Source organism: Thamnophis sirtalis, unplaced genomic scaffold, assembly GCF_051295495.1.
Source record: "Thamnophis sirtalis isolate CommonGarterSnake01/CBP01778 unplaced genomic scaffold, rThaSir2_p1.2 scaffold_8, whole genome shotgun sequence".
Taxonomy (NCBI): domain Eukaryota; kingdom Metazoa; phylum Chordata; class Lepidosauria; order Squamata; family Natricidae; genus Thamnophis; species Thamnophis sirtalis.
The window spans coordinates 30,471,402-30,493,442 of record NW_028261388.1 but is presented as its reverse complement, the minus strand read 5'-3'; the positions used below and the strand labels follow the sequence as shown (position 1 = coordinate 30,493,442).

The following is a 22,041-nucleotide window of genomic DNA, read 5'->3' as shown; positions in this document are numbered from 1 at the left end:
GACTCTGTAAACCACTTAGAGCGGACTGTAAAATACTGTGAAGTGGTATATAAGTCTAAGTGCTATTGATATTGCTATTGCTGTCATCATCATCATTGCAGCATGATGCATTTGGCCCTCCATTCTGGTTAATTGATTCTATTATCAAATAGCTCTGACTGTTAGGAAGTTTGCTATAACATTCATTAATTTTCTGCCTTCCTGTGACTGAAAGCTATTATTTTGGTTCCTGGTCCTCCTCTGTGTCATTCTGTCATCTTCTCAGGTATAAAGAGGATCCCCTCCTCCTCTGTTATCCCTTATCTAAAATTAAACGTTCCCAATGCCTGCAATCTCTCTTCGTAGGATTTATTTTCCTGTCAAAAGCCCGCTTGTAATGGTCTGTCCCTCCATCATCACACTTAAATTAACTTTGCGATCCGTGCCCTGATTGGTCTGTCTTTTTTTTAAAAAAAATATATGAAATTATTCATTACTCTAAAGAGAATCGTTCACTACAGCAAACTTACTCCTAACTTTCGCTATTCCGCCGCCTGTTGCTGGTCAATACGGATCAGCAGCTAGGACTAAAGATCGCTGCCTATCAAGTTGCAAAGCAAAGACCCTTCCTCCCTCCCTCCTCTAAACTTTTGCATCTAACTTTCCCATCCTACCCCTCTCTCACATTTGGAAAATCGATTTTACAAGCAGTCTTTTAAACATCGCCCTTTTCCTTTCTTTTGAGACGTCAGGTGCAAATGGAGGGCTCCCCTCTCTCGCCGCTGACACAGCGTGAAGGGGAAGGGTATTGTTGGGAGCCCCTTTGGAGGGAGCTCGGTTTCCCCCTCTTTTCACATCTTCAGCTCCTCCCCCTTTTCTCCCCTCCTCCTCCTCCTCCTCCTCCTCCGAGGAGTGGGAGGTTCCAGAAGTGGGCGAGCAAAAAGAAGGGAATTGTTTGAGAGTTCAGTCATCCAAAAACCTTCTCCCATATGGAGGGTCTGGCTGCCTCGATTCCAGTGCCTTTCCGCGGGGTCTTCTTCCTATCTTGCTGGGCTTTTTAGGAAAGTTGCAATTCTTCCTAAAAGCAACCAGCATCCAAGTTGCAACAGTCTCCTTTTTTTTTTTCCTTTAAAGCCTCTCCATCCAGGTCAGCCGCTCCAGCTTTACTTTGGTGAGTGCTTCGCAGATCTGTCCGGCCTCAGAAATCCTTTTCAGCCTCGGGGTTTCAGCTTCTTTGTTGCTGTTTTATTTTTCCTCGCGTTCCCCCTCCTCCCTTTGCCGCTCCTTCCTTTTCCTTAGTTGGGTCTCCCGTTAGCATCAGCAGAGATCTTAGGTGAGTCTGAAACATGTCCCCCCAAATAACAGCAAAACAATTCCCGGGGGTGATTGAAACAGCATGGGAAGAACCAGATTGATTTTTTATTTTTTTTTAAATGTTTTTACTTTGCTACTTTTCTAAGTCAACTGCAGTTTGGTGATTTGTTGTTCTGAAAACTTAAGGAATCGGGATAGTTGGTTGGATATTTTGAGAGCATTTGATAATTTGTGAGAAAAGAGGGAGTAGACTTCAGTGATTCTCTCAACTGTATTTATGCACATTTGTTTTCCCTCCTAGACAGGTGGGATTGTACTGTGGTTCTCCTACTTCTTTTGATATCTTGAGTCTTGACCAGAATAGAAGGCCTGGCATCTGCTGTTGAACCCCAACACATGACTAAACTTCTCCAAATAAGTTTCTTCTAAATGTGCTTTAAAAGAAAGAATGCTCTTGGAAATTCTCCATAGCAAGCCTGCATCCCTCTGCTTCTCTTTATTCATCCATCTATCTATCTATCTATCTATCTATCTATCTATCTATCTATCTATCTATCTATCTATCATCTATCATCTCTATTTGCTTCTAGGAATGTGTAGTCTTGGGTTTTGACTGAGGATAGAGAAGCGAAGCATCTAAATGCAGCAGCATCCTTTGCTTCTACTGGGCTCAAGAGTTGCTGTTACACAAAATGCATGGATGGGTTTGCTGTGAAGAAACACTTTTATTGATTGCCTTTCCCCCTGCTTGGTCTTGGCAGACATTTTTAAATACAATAGAATTTGGAAACGTTGCTTTTTCTTTATGTACAAAAGAATTTTAGATTTCATAACTAGATGTTTAGCTGTGTTGTCTAATGGATTGGAAGGAAATAATTGTTTACAGGATCATCTTAATCAAGTTGATTTAAGTGTCAAAGTTAAGATTTAGGGGTTTCTGTAGGAGATTGAACAAAAGTGCACTATTGTCTAGAATTTGTACAAATTGTAGGGCAGGTGTTGTTTTTATATGAGTTATTTTATGAGTTACACAACTTTTGAAAAACGTATTAGAGATTCCTTGTGTTCTTTTAGATCTCATTATTGCTACACTAAGAATACAAGTCCACAGCTCTTCTTAGATGCAAAACTCAATATGAATATTTGGAATATTGTGTTATATAGTCTATCCTTTTTAAGCAAAGTAAGACTATGCTAATCTATACATTACTAAAACTCTTCTGTCTGCCATCTTTAACTAGGCAAAACAGTGCATTATAGGGCAAAACCTTTTCAACTGAGGTACCTCAAATGGATTAATTTAAATAATGTATCCAAAATATAGGGCCCATAACTCCTTTGGAATTGAAATTTGGCAAGTTTTATAAAGCATTTTATAACCTAAAATTATCATATGAAATCATGCAAAATGTCATAACACAATTCCTGTTATCTACTTTGATGTGCTATACAGTTCAATATGGGCTATTTTCAAGACACATTTCTAAATAACTGTGAATTTTTAAGAACTTTTCAAGTATATTAGAAGTTCTGTTATTGTTGAAGGCCTTGAGGAATCTGTTAATGAATATACCTGAAAGTACGACCCAACAGATCATGGATTGTTTAGTGTTTTCATAAAAGTATATAGGAATGATTTGCATAGGTGGGAACTAAGTGCAGTTTTACTTCCTGTTTCTTTAGGCTTCCCAAATTGTTTTCTTAATAAAAGCTTTGAAATATAAGTATGCTAAGGCACTAATGAATGAAGAGCAAAGTGTCTAAATTACAGGTAACTATTTTTAACAAGGACTAAGACATAATAGTAATATTTCTGAATCTATTCCAATGTGAATTTATGTGGTCTGAAGTCTATATAATAGATCTGAGCATCATAATCTTTGGTTTCAATGTATTGCTATACCAATCCATCTTTTTCCCAATTAGTTTGCTTTGTCAGATTTGTCAAGAGAAGAAATAGGGGAAGGGTTTGTATGTGCTGCAATTAGCTGTTTGTACATCACTTTCTTGTTAGTAAATAAATTAATTGACATATTAGAGTAAGTTTTTATTGGTCTAAAATTTGCACATGCTCTCTGAATAAACCTATAACTTCTTCTAAAGAGGTTTTAGCTATTAGCAGAAAAATATTTTGATATTTTATTGTTTGGTCTTTATCCTGATCCCCACAAATAAGTCAACTACTTTGTTTGTTATATTTTTTTAAGCTCCATGATAGAGTGTGTGTGTGTGTGTGTGTGTGTGTGTGTGTGTGTGTGTGTTTGTGTTGTTTTGTATAGCATATAGCACATGGCTTTTATCATCATTTAAGGTTTTTGAAATGCTTAGTTTCAATCCAGTAATTTGTTCTCCAAAAATCTCCTACATTTATTTATTTAGTGTTTTTATTTCCCATCTTTATTACATGAACTAAATTGCATTTTCCCATAACCTAGCTGAAGAAATCTTTATCATATTAAAAAAACTCTTCTATTTGAAGTATTAGAAATTGTATGTCCCAACATATTTGGAGACTATAATGCTTAGGGCCTAGGCAACATGAGAAATCTAAAGCCTAGCTACTGTACTGCTAAACAACAATTACAACTACTTCTGACCAATATGATCATAAATTGTGGTTGATTGAAGTTTCAGCATCATCTTTCATTAATGTCTAATCAAATGTTCTTCAATTTGGTAATTTCCGCCATGAAATATATCGGAAGAGCTAGTCAGTAGGGTACAAAGGAAAAGTCAGGGGTATTTCTTGCTGAAACTGACATTGATGATTATTTCTTACCAATAAACACACAAATAAGTGATGACATGCATTCTAACTGATGGTTGGAAATGTACAGTCATTAAAGTTGGTGATATTGGTAAAACTGAAATATAAAAAAGAAATATATTAAGAGAAGATGGATTTGTTACATTATTTACACAGATGCTTAATTTTTAGAGGAATATTATACTCAGAGAAAATGTGCATAACACATTTAGTTAAAATGTCTATCTCTTCTACAATTTAAGCCTTAAAATAAGTCTCTTAAGGTTATGTTTTCAATAGCTGTGTGAAGGGGCATATATGCTGAAACAACTTTCAACATATAGCACTGGATTTTCAAAAGCATATCACACTGATGTATTTCTCTTTAACCTAGGAATCATGGTGGCACAGTGGTTAGAATGCAGTACTGCAGGCTATTTCTGCTGCCTGCCGGCTGCCTGCAGTTTGACAGTTTGATTCTCACTGGCTCAAGATTGACTTAGCCTCCCATCCTTCTGAAAAATGAGGACCCAGATTGTTAGGGGCAATATGCTGACTCTGTAAACCACTTAGAGAGGGCTGTAAGGCACTTTGAAGCGGTATATAAGTCTAAGTGCTAATTCTATTGCTTACAACGTGAACACCTGTATAGGTGATAATAAGGAGAACCATAATACATCTAGCATTAATCTAGAACCGCATTTCTCAGTGTCAGAGCTTTTACAATGTGTGGACTTCAACTCCCAGAATTCCTCAGCAAGTGTGCTTGAGAAATTTCACTATTATTGATAAGAGTTGATGCAGACTTTTAAATAAAGCTGAACAAATACTGAATCTCTGGTACTCAACTTTATTCATATTATTTGTGTGTGTAAAAATGCAGGGTAGTAGGAAGTTTTGACTATACTAATACTATGAACTTGGAAACTTGTGTTATATACAAGATCACTGAATTCTCAGGATGATAATGAGGTCATAAAAATATAAAATGAGAAGTTTAAGCATTGCAAATGTACAATGTAACTATCTTAAAAATAAATGGCAGTGGCCTGTTTTTGATAAATAACGTGGGTTAGAATATTTTAAATACATTTATTAAAACTATGTATAAATTGGACATAAGCAGACTCAAGTAAATGATCCTTGTAGTCGATTGATATATTTTGGATTTAGATCTATTCATGTTTTGAGAAAATATCCTTTGATTAGATTTTATACACAGTTATGCCACTTTCAAAGTTTCCAGTTCTCCAAGTATGGAATAGAAGAGTTGACTGCTTAATAAAATGTGTCCTTGAAAAAGCAAAATAAAGGTGTGCACTAATTTGGATCTGAAGGCAAAAAAGTATTTTCGACACAAACATTACACTTACCTGAGTCAGCTTCTTAAAAGATCTGAATAATCTCTTGGGATCACGCCACTATTGTCCACCACTGGGATTTAGAGATGATGCCTAACAGCATCACCTTGACCTAACAGCTGTTTGCTTTCAAATCTGAAGTGGTGCATAGGCCCAGTACACAAACGTTTGTGCTTTTGTATCTTTCTAGACACAATTCAGATTCTGAATTGGCCATCCTTTTGGAAAAAAATCTAAAGCTTGATTGTCTTCCATCTCTGCTGTGATTTTGTTAATCATGGTTAACCTTATTTAAAAATATTAAGTTCAATTTTAAATACTACAGCTTTAGGTACCATTGGGTTTGGGGGGGGGTTGTATCACATTGCAGAAGCTTAGTTAAACTCTGGAACCTTTAAATCATTAAAGGCAAGAACCTTTTCGGAACTATACAAGTCTTCAGCAGTGATTAAACAATCTGCTTGTAAACTCACATTGAGAATTTAATTTAAGCCTCCAATTGTAATCCAAACAAGTGAAGAGATGACCCATATGGGTTTCTAAATGTACTAGAAGTCTTTTCTTTGATGCATGTTTGAAGAAGATTTTGTGCCTTGTGTGGCTTCTGGGGATTCTCTGTAGAAACTTTTTAGTACATGTAATCCATGGTGTGTGTACTCACTAGATTCTTGTAACTGCTGTTTCAATAAAATTCCATATATGGGAGAGAAAGCAAGAAAAAAAATCTAGGATCTAGCTGTGTTGTCTGATTCAACCGAAATGAAACAATAGCTGGGTAACTTAAAATTGCACTCCTCAATGAATGAACAATTTATTGTTAGATTTAATTGCGTCTGTCAATCCTTGATCTGTGAAATGGTTAGTTCTGAATTTTCCTGTCCATGCAAGAATTATAAAAAGATTTGGTATGCAACTTTTGATGTGTCATCTGTTCATATCTTTATAACTGGGATTTCCACCTATGCCTTTGGCTATAGGAGGATGAAATGAAAGTAGTAGCTAAAGCATACAATACTTGGAGGTGAAGTTTTGTCAGTCGACCGGGGTAAAATTCAGCACGTTCTGGAGAACCGGTAGCGGAAATTTTGAGTAGTTCGGAGAACCGGCAAATGCCACCTCTGGCTGGCCCCAGAGTGGGGTGGGAATGGAGATTTTGCAATATCTGTCCCCCAGGAATGGGGAAGGAATGGGGATTTTGCAGTATCCTTCCCCTGGGGTGGGGTGGGAATGGAGATTTTGCAGTATCCTTCCCCTGCCATGCCCACTAAGCCACATCCACAGAACCGGTAGTAAAAAAAAATTGAATTTCACCACTGCAGTCAACTATATCACTGTATACACTAGTAGAAGAGGACTCAGTCTGCATGCATTTTAGAAACCAGAACAGAAAAACCTTAAATCATGATCAAGGGTGTGTGTATTAACATCTGGGCATGCAATAACATTTTCAACAGGAGGCTCTCATGCTATGATCAAACCACGTTTTAAAGTTAAGAAAAAAGCCAAAGCAGTTCCTGATGCGGTATCACAAGCAGGAAGGAGGGGAACCTCGAGTAAATACATTACATCTTTCATTTGTGTAAAAGGTGTGAGAGAATTTATAATCAGTTGAAATAAGGAGCTTAAGCATGGAGAAAGATGCCCAGGAAAACACAAAGCCAATAGACATAACACTTTTCTAATACCCATTTCTTTGATGTTGTTCCAATACATAGAGCGGTAAAGTAAGACTGTATACTGTACAAGTAATCCTCGACTTACGATCACAATTGAGCCCAAAATTTCTGTTAAGTGAAAAATTTGTTAAGTGAGTTTTGCTCCCTTTCTTGCTAAGCTGTTGAGTGAATCACTGCAATTGATAACTTAGTAACTTGGTTGTTAAGTGAATCTGGCTTCTCCATTGACTTTATTTGTGAGAAAGTCACAAAAGATGATCACATGATTAAGGGAATGCTGCAGAGGTTGTAATTGTGAAAAATGGTCATAAGCCACATTTTTCAGTGCCTTTGTAACTTTGAACGGTCACTAAATGAACACTTGTAAGTTGAGGACTACCTGTACTAAGTCCCTTACCCATTAGTATAGGGATTCATAAACTTTTTCAGTGCCTTTGTAACTTTGAACGGTCACTAAATGAACAGTTGTAAGTTGAGGACTACCTGTACCATGCTTATCACTCTCCTGTTGCAGAGGAATGAGTGACTCTGGCTCCCTTATAAGCAAAAGATGTAATTATCATGTCCATTTCTCAGGTAGGAATGAGAAGGGGACTAGGGACACTAGTATAAAACAAAGATTATTGCTAGTCTTGTGTAAAAGAAAGATTATTAATAAATTATCAGAAAACTAAAGTTTTAATATTTGTTTGATACCACAAATGACAAATTAATGGAACGCCATTGAACAAGTGTGGATCCTTAAATACCCTGGCATGCTGTTCCATGCTGCTCTGTCTTGGAATCCACATCTTTTATATTGTGCTAGTCTTGCTCAGCATAGGCCATAGCTATTCTGAGGGTTGTTTTTTTCATTCAAAGGGAGCTCATTCCTGTATATTCCTGCAGCATCCAAAGTGTTCTTGGCTAAGGCTGTCCTTTAGCTTCTCTGCAATACTTAAATCTGAACTCTTACTAAGTTCAATATTTGTGAAGTGGTTCAAACTAAGCTTATTAGAGCCAATCTTGCAATTCCCAAATGTATTAAGAATGCTATATTTATATTTGGAGATGGTTTTAGTTTTTGTGGAGGTTAAAAGTAAAGGTTCCCCTCACACATGTGTGCTAGTTGTTCCTGACTCTAAGGGGCAGTGCTCATCTCCGTTTCAAAGCCGAAGATCCAGCACTGTCTGAAGATATCTTGGTGGTTATGTGGCTGGTATGACTAAATGCCGAAGGCACATGAAACACATGTTTTACGTGCTTTCAAACTGCTAGGTTGGCAGAAGCTGGGACAAGTAACGGGAGCTCACTCCGTTACACGGCACTAGGGATTCGAACTGCCAACCTCTCTGATCGACAAAGTCAGCATCTTAGCCACTGAGCCACCGTGTCCCATCTTGTGGAGGTTCGAGTTTAGTCATTGCCAACTTTGGGTTAGAATTAAAATTTGTCTTCCTATTGGTTTGCTATCAGTAAAATCTGTTTATTGGGTTTGTCAGTAGAGAGACTCTCCTCTGTAGATTTTGAAAATGCCAGATGTGCTCACAAGAAATAGATCTGGGATAAGGACCTTCGAACTAACCTAAGCCTAGCGTCTATTCCTATAATTCAATGTATCAGCCTCTTATTTATCAATTAGTACAGGGGTGTCAAACCCACGGCGCACAGGCTGGATATATCATGCACTGGCTGGCCATGCCCATCCGTGGTTTAGCAAAGGGGAGAAAGTCACGATATGTTAGGTGACCACAACGTGATGTTGCGAGTTTGACACTCCTGATCTAGTACAATATTAAAATTATGTAGGGCTTTTGTTTTAAGCTAGACACAGGCTGCCCTCCTCAGTCCTCTTTGGACAGTGTAAGAGTACTCCATTAAACTAGTGCCTATGCCAATGTGGTGAAGACTCAGTAGCCATATCTTCTTTCCTTTACAAGGATTCTAGGATGACTTTCATCAACCCCACTCTAAAGAGATTTCCAGACAGAGAAAACTTTTATTTGTGGGTTGTCTTATCTGTATTTCCTCCCAGGTTGCTCAGTTTTGTTCCTCCTCTGTTATTCATCTTACTTGTAGTGGAAGATTCTGATTTATTCAGTTATTCATTCTTATTTGCACTTTATGTTGTTTTATTCTATTATCAATGTACTTATATCCCTGTACTTTAAGAAAAAGTTTATTTTTATTTATTGATCAAATTTAGGTAGCACGTGTCTGTGCAGCTTTATATTCTATGTTTCATCCTCATTCTTTGTTATATATTCTATATTTATATATACTTGTCAATATACTTATATTCACTGACGTTTAGGTTTTATATCATATTGTGGCTTTATAATAAAGCTATTTGATTTTTATTTGATGATAGTACTCGCCATTAAATGCAATTTTTAAAATGTTCCAAAGTGTTATATACAGTACATTTAAATAATATAATAAAACTATGACAATAAAAATTGTGGGGTAATCAATGTGGGAAATATAGAAGAGAATAGTTTAATAATGTGCTGTCATAAATAAATATTATAGCAAGTCCTGATTTTTGCAATAGTTAAATTTTAGGGATATGCACAGATATAACCCTAACAATTGTCACTTTTATATCTACAGTAGGATGAGAGAAGGAGCAAGATAATACAGGATAGATGTGTGTAAATGGTTATGCTGACAGTATATAACTTTTATTACAATACAGGCTATACATGGCAATATTTAAAGGTGGACCAAAGGATTATCATAGAGTTTTGTATTGATTAGGAGAAGATAGAGATCTGATTGCAACTTAATATTAAATGTTATCATTAAACATACAAACATACATACAAACCAGGTTCAATTTTTGGGTTTCTGTACTATTTGGTTTGATATGATTGTGAGTAGATTTTAAAAAAGAAAGCTTCTACTATAAAATGGTTATATTTAAGTTTATAGCTGAGACCATGGTTAGTGAACAAGTCAAGACAGAAAATTTACAGTGTGTTCCAGGCTCCTTGAATTAATTGTGATTGAAGCTTACAAATTTTACATATGTTCAGATACAATAAATTATGGTTAGTTAAAAGTAGAAACATACCTTTTCATTTCCCCCTTAACTACGTTAGAGAAGATGGAACATGGAACATGTATTGGATGTCCACATTAATACTAATCTATAGTTTAGTTTTATATCAAAAATAAATGTTTTGGGGTGGAGTTAAAGGCAAAGACAGGGTTCATATATCTCTTTTAACTACAATACAATTTGTTTGACTTTAGTTTAAAATGGTGTATGTGTTTATACTATATTTATACTAATTTATGACTTTGCACAATTTTTGAACCTATCATTGTCTTCCTGCAAGCATTTATTTCAAGTCATAATTATGATGCAATGAGAGAGAAATCAGGATATATAAAGCCTATAACTGCAATCTAAGGAAGAGACTCGATTTAAAATGAGATAAAATTAATTTGTAAGACTTGTTCTTAATAAAACTTCACTGACTTCTGATGATTTTCATAGAATCATAGGCGTGGATGGGACCTTAATTATCTTCTAGCCCAGGGGTGTCAAACTCAAGGCCCGGGGGTCAGATCTGGCCTGCGGACTGCTTAGATCTGGTCCACAGGCCCACCCTGAAAACAATGAAGGACTGGCCTGTGGTGCCTCTGCCAGTGAAAACGGAGCTGGGGAGCCCTTTTTTGCTGGCAGACTGCTTGAGCCACCACAGACATCCCCGACATGAGTGATGTTGAGCTGTCCATGACCACCTGGACACACCCACTCCAGCCCAGTGAGGTCAAACACAACTCTGATGTGGCCCTCAATGAAATCAAGTTTGACACCCCTGTTCTAGGCCAACGTCCTTCCCAAGAGAGAAGTTCTCAGACCATCTTGGACAAATGATTGTTATCTCATGTGCTATGGAAAATAAGTCAATATCCTCTTCCCTATGCAGCCCTTAAAGGATTGGAAGATTGCTATCATGTCTCCTCCCAGTCTTCTGTTTTTTAAACTAGAAATGCCTAGTTCTTTTAATCATTCTTCATAGGATTTAGCCTCCAGATACTTTATCATCTTGTTGTTGCTGTACTTTGTACTCTGCACTTTTTGTATTATGGGGACCAGAACTGAATGCAGTGTTCCAAATAAATATGGCTTCACTAGTGTGATGTGCAGCAGTTCTATTAGTTCCCATGATCATGGTGTTATCTCTGTTGATTGCAGAATACTACTGACTCATACTTAAACAGTGGCCCACCAGGATACCTAGATCTTTCTCAAGGTATTAGTGTTGAGTCAGCTACTGCCTATTCTGTACTTGTGCATCTGATTTTTCTTGTCTAACTTCAGGACTTTTCTCACCACTTTTATGCATCTTGTTGAATAGAACCAAATGCTCAAATCTATCAAAAGCCCTCTGAATTTTGAGTCTATCTTTTGAAATGTTAACAATTTATCCCTCCCCCAACTTTGTGTGTGTGTGCGCGCACGTGCCCGCCTGCCTGCCTACCTACCTACGTACCTACCTAGCTCCTTTATTATTTTTCTAAATAACTCAAGCCAGTGAATGTACACACCTTCCTGGGAGAGAGAGGAAAGAGAGAGAGTCATTTGCCCAAGTTCACCTAGTTGGCTTTCATGGCTAAAGTAGGGCTAGAACTCATCGTTTTTAGATTTCTAGTGTGGTGTTTTAACCACTAGACCAAGCTAAATCTCTGTTAAGAGTTCTGATGTAGATGTAATTCCATTAAAGACCACACACTGAATGTGCTGGTCAGCCAACTGCAAATCGATCTGGTAGTGATAGTGTCTAAACTACATTGTTCTATCTTACCAAGAAGTAGGTTATAGGTATGCCTTATGAAATCTAAATATACTACAGTATTGAAGCATGAACTATACTATCATGAAGGCATATGTAAGTGTCCCAGGATAATGTTGCAGGATCCAATATGAGTTGGTCACCAAAAATGAGATTTAATCTTCCAAGTGTTCAGACTTGGGTTGGAGCCAATCCTCAGGTAACTTCTCTCTGTGTGGCAATGGGCTGTTCTGCTATGTGGTGCCTGGTACGTATACTATATCCACAGCATTTCTCTAATTCACTAATTTAGTCAATTTATCAAAGAAGGCAATGAGATTTGTTTGGCATCACTTGTTCTAGACAAATCCATGCTGGCTTGCTCATCTCTCATTAATTTGTTCTTGTTCACCTTGTTGAAGATGGTTGTTCATTTCATTAGCCATAGAAATGAACAAGACCCTATGTGCTCACAAATCTCCTGTCTGATTATCTTTTTGAGGATTTTTCCAGGTATGCCCTGTGCATACTGTCCGGTGCTCTCATCTCACATAATCTCAGGTCTTGGATTTGATTCTTCCTACTTCCATTTCTTATCTTCTTTATAAGGAAGAAAAAAAATGTAGTTTTTAGTGTGTTGGTCTGTGACCGTAATAAAGATTGAATTGAATTGAAGTTTTTAGAGGAACTAGTGGAGACTCTGTACTTTTTGATAGAATGACTTAATAGCTCTCATGGGCCTTCCAATATGCATGGCAGGTATGTCAGAATAGAAAAGAAAATGCATCTTTTAAAATAAAAAAGTAAGAAAGTATTATTGATGGATTGATTAAACAAACAAGCACAAAAATGGGGTAGAGACACAATAGCAACCTCCCTAACCATAACCATTCCATTACCTGGTTAAAGAATAATCTTTGCATTAATAGTTTGATTATGTACAGGCAGATATCCTTTTCAGTAGTTCTCAAAAGATAGTTGAAATTGCTTATTGCTTTTATATTGTTATATTGTTTGACAAAGTTGAAAAACTGAGGGAGGTATCTTTCCCTCAATTTCTGGCAGGAATGAAGGTTGTCTTGTTCAAAGATTTGCTGCCTGATGAATTCCAGCTCCCTATCTAATCTGTTCAGAAGAAAGCAACATGTCTATGAGGAGAAGATAAATGATTATGTTTCTTATTCTGGAATTCAGCAAGCAACAAGATATATGGAGTGTATGGAAAGATGAAACCTTGCAGAGAATATTACATGGACTAAGAGCTGATTAAATGTCAGAGCTTTCTTATTTCAGTTTAAAGCAATCTATGCATATTGGACACATTGTAGTAATATTGCAATAAAATATAGCTTGATTGCAAAACATTCTTATCCAGATCAGATAAAGACTAGTATTGCAGCCACACAACATGGATTATTTAACTTTAATTAGATTTTTTTGGGGGGAGGGGTGTCTTAGAAACTGTTGGTTACCCAGACTGGCTAGTTTACAATTTAATGTATTTTACAAATCTGGAAAAATTAATTTAGAAATTAAAATTAAATTAGAAAGAGTGCAGAAAAGAGCAATCAAGATGATTAAGGGACTAAAACATATGAAGAACAGTTGGAGGAACTCCGTATGTCTAGTTTAATGAAAAGAAGGACTAGGGGAGACATGATAGCAGTGCACCAATATCTCAGGGCCTTCCACAAAGAAGAGGGAGTCAAGCTATTCTCCAAACACCTGAAGGTAGGACAAGAAGCAGTGGGTGGAAACAAATCAAGGAGAGAAGCAACTTAGAACTGAGGAGAAATTTCCTGACAGTTAGAACAATTAATCTGTGGAACAACTTGCCTCCAGAAGTTGTGAATGCTCCAACACTGGAAGTTTTTAAGAGGATGTTGCATAACCATTTGTCTGAAGTGATGTAGGGTTTCCTGCCATAAGCAGGGGGTTGGACTAAAAGACCTCCAATAGTTCTGGAGCGCACTCATGGTTGAAAGGGTAGCCTATTACAAGAAAAGCCATAGGCAAGTGACAATATATAACCTGTACATCTCTGCCTGTGGAATATGCACTAAGGGTAATTAAAAGTCCTTTTGATAGATCAAAAGGATTTGCTTGTTCCATTGACACTTATATAATGACACACATACATCTACCAGCCCCATACTGTTCCCATGATAGAAGTATATCTGCCAGGGGCTGTTTGGCCCCATACTCTTTCCATATGTAAGATGGGAATTTGTTTTTTGACCTCTTGTACTTCCCAAAACTCCAGATGATCCCACCAGTTTTAGACAGCTTGTACAAGTAGTCTTCCAGTTACAACCATAATTGGGCCTGGAAGATCATTGAGTGAAGCAGTCATTAAGCGAGATGTCACATGACTGCTTTGCTCAATGACTATAATCCCAGCTCTCCAGTTGTTGTAAATAAGTAATGCTTGGGTGATTAAGTGGAGTACCAGGAAGAGGGCCCAGGCTCCTGGTGCGTATGATGGGGAGAGGACCTGGGCTTCCCACCACACCCAGGGCCTCTGTCAGCCATGCTAGGGAGAAGAATCATGAGAACGCTGACATTTACTAGCATTTTCACCACATTGAAAGTCTGTCCTTCCAGAGTATCCTTTGAGAAGCAGTCTGAAAGTCTCAATCCTGCTGTTTGCTGGCATTTTCCCCTCAAAAGGGGCAGAGTTGATGGCAAAAATCAGCATTCTGAAAGGCTCTGAGCTGTCATTTGCTAGTGTTTTCCCCAGATTTGAGGTCTGTTCCTCCAGCAAAGGGAAGGATTTCTCCTCATTGCGTGGATGGGAAGAGCTCTTAAAGAAGCTCTTGGCACATGAGGGGAACAGACTTCAAGTCCAGTGTCCCCTCCACTTGCAATCTTCCTTGCCAATTTCTGCTTGACTTTCTGGGGAATCCGGCAGAGAAGGTTGCAAATAGCTATTACATGATTGCAATGCACTTGGCAACTGGTTGTAAAAATGAAAAGGTCACCAAATGTCCAGAGATGCAATTGTGTGATTGGGGGAGGACTGTTGCAATGTTTTACTATAGCTGGAAGGGCCTTACAGGCTGTAAAGTACCCATTCCAAGGCCATAATGATTGCAAACTGTTTTTAAATGATGGGTCATAAGTTGAAGACTAACTGTATTTAGAACTGTTTTCATTCATTACAGACTTGGGATTTCATTTAAGCTCAGTTTGCAATATGGAATGAACTCTTAATACTTCTTTTTCTCTTCTAAATCAATTTTCTTTTACTTGATCTGGTGAATTAGTTTGGCATTCTTTTATTCCTCAAAAGCTAGTTCCTGTAGAGTTGCTGCAGTGCACCTTAAGCAAGATCTTATGTAAGTTGAAGACAAAAGCAGAGAATATTTAGAGAATGAGAACACATAACCACACATCAGTAATTTTGAAAGTCTTAGAGAGACTTGAAGTGGTAAGAAAGTATACAAAGAATGGGCTCACGTTAGTCATCCCTGTTTTGCCTCAACAGTACCTCCAATTCTGTTGGTTAGAGAGGGATGGTTGAGTACCCAGAAAGTTGATTTTGTCTGATCACTCCTGAATCATCCTGGGTTTGTGGGAAAGTCAACCCTCTTGTTTTTGGCCACAGGAATGATCTTCGGAGACAGTTGTCTGGTTCTTAGCTTTTGGGTGTGGGGGAGAATGTGTGCCAATTTTGCTCTGCTCTTGGATGACAGTGACTGGAATTAGGATGCAGAACAAGAAGAAAAAACAGTAGTGGGTTGGTGCTAGAGTCGAGAATATACATTTCTAAACTATAACTGTACAGGAAGGGAAAGACAAGAGACTAAGTCATAGTCTTTTGTGGCCTGTTTGATACTGGCTTCAAACAGTCTCTGATCGTCTGAGTAAAATCTCTACTCTCAGCCACTTCCAACTCCTTTCTATAGGGGAATCATCGTACAGTAAGCTGCTCTCTTCTGTTCTTTTTACTTCTCCTTTTACTTACATAGAAGCTTCTTTTTTAAAAAAAATATTTTTGGCAGAAGTTGAAACATACCATGAGTTTGGACTAAGATGAAACTAGTTGTGAAGTGTGTTGGGCAATGAGATTCATTTGTTGAGCAGAGAAGGCGGAGGAAAAGAGGAGTGGAATGACTCTCCCCAGATGGGGAACATTGCCAAAAATGTGTTTTGCTTGGAAAAGGAAGCAAACTTTTGACATTATTCTAGCATTAACCCTTTTATTAACTGAAGTAGAAGAAATGTTCAGTACTGCAACAAACTTGTTGCCGCTGCCATAAATGTCCTGTAAAAACTTTGACATGCTCTCATAGCTTGTCATCATCAACCTATTGTTTTTATGAAAATTAACCAGCAATAATCCTCAAATACATTGGCAGATTTTCCTTGATTAAAGGGAAACATCAATTTCAATTATGTTTTAAATAATAAATTACAGATTAGAGATCAAATATTACTCATGGCACCATTTGTCTTCCTTAAATCAGTTCCCTGTCTCTGAAATAGCGTTCAACTTCCTTTTTTCTCAAAAGGGATGATATTCCTTGTATAGCTGGAGTGTTTGGACAGCAAACATTCTTATATCATGCCAAGAATGAGATTGACAAGAATGTAGTTTTTCACTGCCACGTTTATATTTTAATTGAAAAAGTGAGCCAAGTAATGTTGGAAGAAAACAGATGATTGCTATAAAATTGTAGTTGCTTTAATCATGGAGGTTGGATTATGTCTCAATAATGTTTTCTACATTATTGAGATTTCTAATGTATCATGACTTTTTCCCCCTTCACAGAGCTGGGGTGGGCGTGGCCTGTGTGTGATGCATCTGGCCTGCAAGCTGCCAGTTTGACACCCCTCTGCCATAAGGGATGTGAATAGCCAGAATATCCATTTACAAAACCCCACTTTTGTACATTTTTATGTTCCAATTTGACACCTTGTGTTTTCAAACATCCAGAAAAGACACATTAATAAGTTACATTTCAGTCTGGTGCATTCCTTTGCAGTTTCCCATTCATATTCCTAAAAAAATAAAATAATTTTAAAAATATAATTAGGTACAATAAGGAAACAGAGTACACTAAGAACTACAGATAGCACTGTTGCCCTTTGGCACAACTTTGGGGAATCATAGTCTGGTGTAGGGAATCTGGATCTGATGAACCCATGTAAATTCACACATGTATAGAGACTTTTGGAGATGCACTGAGAAAATTACACGCCTTGGTGGAAAGCACAGAGACAGGTCTTTCACTTAATATTTATGAACCTTGTCTTCCCTCAACCCACATTTTGTGTTTAGCTGACATTTTAAGAGATCACAGTGCAATCTGATTATTTTGTAATTTTTACCATGTCTGAGGTTTTCAGTCTATGTAGGTAAAGTACAGCAAACAGAATGATAAACTGAAATTAAGCTTACTGAGAGACCAAGAATGGCTACTTTTTGTTTGCTATTGGTCACTTGTAATATTTTGAGAAGCCCGATAGGGAGCGGGAACAATGATTCATTCCTTTCAACCATATGAAAATTAATGTTTATATTTAAAGGATAATACAACTATATAAACATCATATTGAATGCATAAATGTATATCACAAATAATTGCATTTCAGTTTGAATATCATTGGAGTCTATCAAATTATGAAGGTTTTTATGAAAGGTGCGTTGATACATATGCCGGATATTTTCCTGTAAATAATAGCATGAGCAGTTCTTTTTCAAAGTTGAACCTCTTCAAAGCTTGATAGGAGGAAGATCTCACCAGATTTTACAACTATCTAAAACATAGCTTAAAAAAATCATCTCAGGGAGATTTGATGCATTATGTAGAAACCTCATGGAACTAGGTGACCCCACAATATTGAGACCTTGAGACAAAAGACATAGAAGGAGTCAAGGGACAAGGTCAACGGGAATGCAAGTTGCCATATGGATTAAGCCAAGAAAATTAGTGCAGGACACTAGAGGCAAAATATATTGCAACCAACAATGGTCTTTGTTTGCAGTCAGACATACTTTTGGACAACTTGAGAAAACTTAATTCTTCCCCTTTTGGGAAGAGTAATAACTATATAGAATTATGTTTTTAATTTAAGATGTGGGTAGGAACCCACAAAGAGTAGAATTACTTGGAAACAGAAGAAGTTGAGTTCAGAAGTTGAGAATTGAAGGCATTGTTCTCCCTATTTATACATATATGTTTTTTCTGACTGCTATATAATTCCAATCGACTTTGCTGTTTTTCTTTCTTACTATTCCTCTCCCTCCCTCCCCTCTCTCTCCCTCCCTCCCTGTGTGTGTGTGTGTGTGTGTGTGTGTGTGTGTGTTTGTACAGGGCATGCTAAATCCAGATTCATTGTTGGCTATGCTCCACATGTTTGTTTTTCTGAACATGTCCTGTTCATGCCACCTCTATTGAGTTTTGGCTGTGAGGGGAAAGGCAGGATGGAGGGGTGGCAGAGAGAAACGGGAGCAGACTGTTTCTTTATAAACTGATATTTGTTTAAATCTTAAATGCTGCTTTAGAGAACTTTTGGAGTGTGGGGAAAGTGGTGTGGAGGGAATGGGGAAATGGAGAATGTAAACTGTGTCAGTACAAGCTACTTTCCAGCTGGACCTTCTCCTGCTGCTTGTTTCAGGAGTTTGGAGAAGAGAGCATGGGAGGTTAACAGGGAGGGAATCTTCATCTTATGAAAACTTCCAACAAAATGTGATACTATATGCTTTTCTGGCAACAGGTGTGCAGTTGTTCATGGTGCTAACCATCCATTTTCTCCTCATGTCTGTTTATTTTTTTCCAACTAAAGTTAACCATTACTGGCCATGACAAGTCAGTCTCTCTCTCTCTCTCTTTCCCTCCCTCCCCATTCATGCATCAACTTCTCCCCAAGGTCCTCTCATCCCAACTTCTACTTTAATACTTTGTTATAAGCCAAGAACACTAATATATCCTTCGGATTTTTCCCCTTGAGTGAATTAGCTCTATTGGTTATATTGGGAATCAAATTGTTCCTGACAACAAATGGGTGAGCATTAATCACAGAACTGGATCAAATAAGTATATCTAGTGCCAAGATATTAAACCCCCCCCCATTTTTTGCACACAATAAAGTTCATATGGCAAGACTTTCTTCCTCATCAAATGAAAATATATTATGCTAACTGTATTCATTTGTTCTTCACTGGATCAGCTAATCAATTACAGAATGCAGTTTATTTAGCATGGCATGGCTTATTTCAAGAAAAAAAGATGTTAGCTTCAGATTCCCAAATAATTCACTAAACAAAACCAGTAGTGCTAAACCCATTTATTGCTGAGCCTTACCATGATTCATTGCGTTATATGAACCAGACCAGTTTGGATGAATTGAAATAAAATCAAGACATTTCCAAAATAAAATACCATTTTAAAAAGTATTTCAGCTGAAATTAGAAGTTATATTTATGAAATTCAAAACAAGCTAGGATATAAAAGAACTATAACCTGTGGTTTAACATTTTAGGTTTTTCCAAAGCACAAAACATTTCTTCTGACAAAATGGAAACTATGGTTAATTAAAGACTTCCTTCCTTGTTTGTGTATCTGTATTAGGAAGGAAAACACTTGATGTGTAAATAAAAGGCTTTGTTCTTTTACTTCAGTAATAACATTGATGACCTAAATCAAGTACTACAATCAGTTGGATAATCGAGTTAATTGATGCAACTTTTAAAGAGGAGATTAATGTAGATTTCAGATGCTTTATAGGTAAAAGAATATATAATTACATACAGTGAGACTGTTCCAGTTTTTCCATCAACAATAACTATCTTAAAACTGGACACACTCATAGATAGAAAGCTTCTCTTTCAAATCTTTGCAATCCAAAAGATTGAAAGATGAAAATCATAAAAGCAAATAGATCATCAGCTCTTTCAAAATGTTGGCATATAGTGATTCCATCATTTCCTCACAGTTGGAAGTTTCATTCCACAGATTAAAAGTTGTCTATTGAATTCCACAGACCTACATGATGGTCCATTCAGGAGGTTCTTAGAGCATGAACCATTTAGACTGGATTTATTTCTGTTAAGGGATATCTGTACTTACATATCCAACCAAAACTGATAAAAGGTTCTCTAACATACAAAATCCATTTGACTGAAGTAAAATGTTGGTTCAAGGAACACCTTAAGTTATGCTACTGTTCTTTCCCTAAAATGTAGGTCTATCCGGGACACAGAATTAATTCCTAAACATAAAAATCACATGCTCATGGGGCTTTTCTTTTTTTTTGGCCTGGATTCAACTTGCATTTATTGACTTTAACCACCTCGGGATAATTACTGTATATCCAGACATTATTCACACTACACAGCTTACCATGATTCAAATGAAAAGAAAGATTAGTGGGTTGGAGAATATGGTGAAATTGAGTTCAAACAAAATGGTGGAGTTCTTGACTTGTGGTTTCTGAGTCATGGCCCTCAGGGAGACAGATTGTTCAGGATACAATTGCATTTTCTCAAAAAGAACAATTGAATATCTTGGAAGTATTCCTTACTTTTGTCACTGGAGACTCAAGCACAGACATATTTCTGACTACAGCCTATCTGCATACTCTACTAAAACTGCTGATTAGAGTTTTGTAATGCATTATATGTTTCTAGTGCTGTCCAAAAAGACAGTTTTTGAAAGTGTAAGTTGTAGATGCAGGGCATAATATTATGAAAACCATGGCATGGTGGGACCATGTAAATCTTTCAAGATGTGCAGTAGTTGCCTATTTGTTACTTGGCTAATCCATTAAATGTATTATTTTACATATTAAGCTCTAAATGCATTACTATATTAGTAAATTATTGTATAAATGTGCAACTCTCCTGATAGCATCCTGCCATGTCTTCAGACCTTCTGCTAAATCCATTTGGATATACCAATCATCATACATTGGGATTCATAATACTAGACCTTTCTAAACGGTGGCACTTTAGTTATGGAACTTATTTCCTTTCAAATAGATGCAGATCCTTGCTGCTTTTGGGTACCTGCTGAAGATTATTTTCTTCCAGATTCATAAATTCTGATAACTCTAGAGCAGTGGTCCCCAACCTTTCTGGCTTAGTGGACCGGCGGCAGAGGGGTGGGGGTGATGGTGGTTTTGCATTCTTGTGTGCTTGCCCACAGCTTGGTTCCCAATGGGCTAGGACCCAGTACTGGGCCATGGACTGGGGGCTGTGGACCCTTGCTCTAGAGCATGATGATTGGAGATATGATTTAGTAGTAGTAGTTATTTGTTCACTATTATATGTTTGAAAACATATATCGTGATCACCTTGGCATCATTCGTGGCACAACAAAACCGTGCTCGTCAAAATAGCGGTGATAAAATCGCGTCGCTAAAGCCGCGATGTCATTACCGCGCATCATCACCGCCGCGACAACAGTGCGGCGACAGAAGGGCGCTTTAAAACAGCGCGGCGGCAGAAAGCCGATTTAAATTAAGGTAAGGGTTAGGATTAGGTTTAGGGGTTTGCTTTAGGGTTAGGTTTAGGGTTAGGTTTAGGGTTAGGTTTAGGGTTAGGTTAGGGTGCTTTGGAAGGCGCGGTAAGGTCACATTTGCTTTAGCGATTCGGACGGCGCGGATTAGCACTCATGCTTATGTCTCCGCGGATAAGGGCTTCGCAGTATTGTGGTGGAACCGGCATCATTATTACTTCAGGAAGTCCTCAACTTATCACTACTTACTTAGTGACCATTCAAAGTTACAATAGACCTCCCAAGGGCTATTTCAACTCACTTCTGAAGTTCCAACGGGTGGTCCTCCTTTGTGGTCATATGTCTGCCTGTTGGGCACTTGGCAGTTAGGCCACATTTATGGTTGTTTGCAGCATCCCACAGCCGAATGAACACATTTTACAATGTTTTTGTTGAAAACCAGCATTTACTTCTGGTTGTTTGCAAAAATGGCTCATTGTGAACAATGAGTTCCCTTTACAACTGTGGAATCCACTTTACAACTGTAGCATTCAAATAATGCCCACTGCAATAAAGGTTGCAAAATCAGATTGGTCATGTGGGTGACTTGCTTTATGATACCAACTCACAATCAAAATGAGCACATGACATTATGGTCATTAGTTGAAGACTACCTGTATAAACAAGGGAGTACAGGAAACCACACCTTTAAGATTATTTTTAGTAGTAAAAACTGCTAACCCAGAAATATTAATA

The 22,041-nt window shown here is 37.5% G+C and overlaps 1 protein-coding gene across 1 annotated transcript in view; it reads left to right on the top strand.

The window, feature by feature from the left end:
* Positions 1 to 909: 909 nt before the first annotated feature.
* BOC (BOC cell adhesion associated, oncogene regulated) overlaps positions 910 to 22,041 on the top strand; it is a 66,602-nt gene continuing 45,470 nt past the window's right edge. Inside the window, exon 1 of the mRNA XM_087721351.1 lies at positions 910 to 1,150. The gene's annotated coding sequence lies outside the window, so the exon portion shown is untranslated. The remainder of the gene's footprint in view (positions 1,151 to 22,041) is intronic.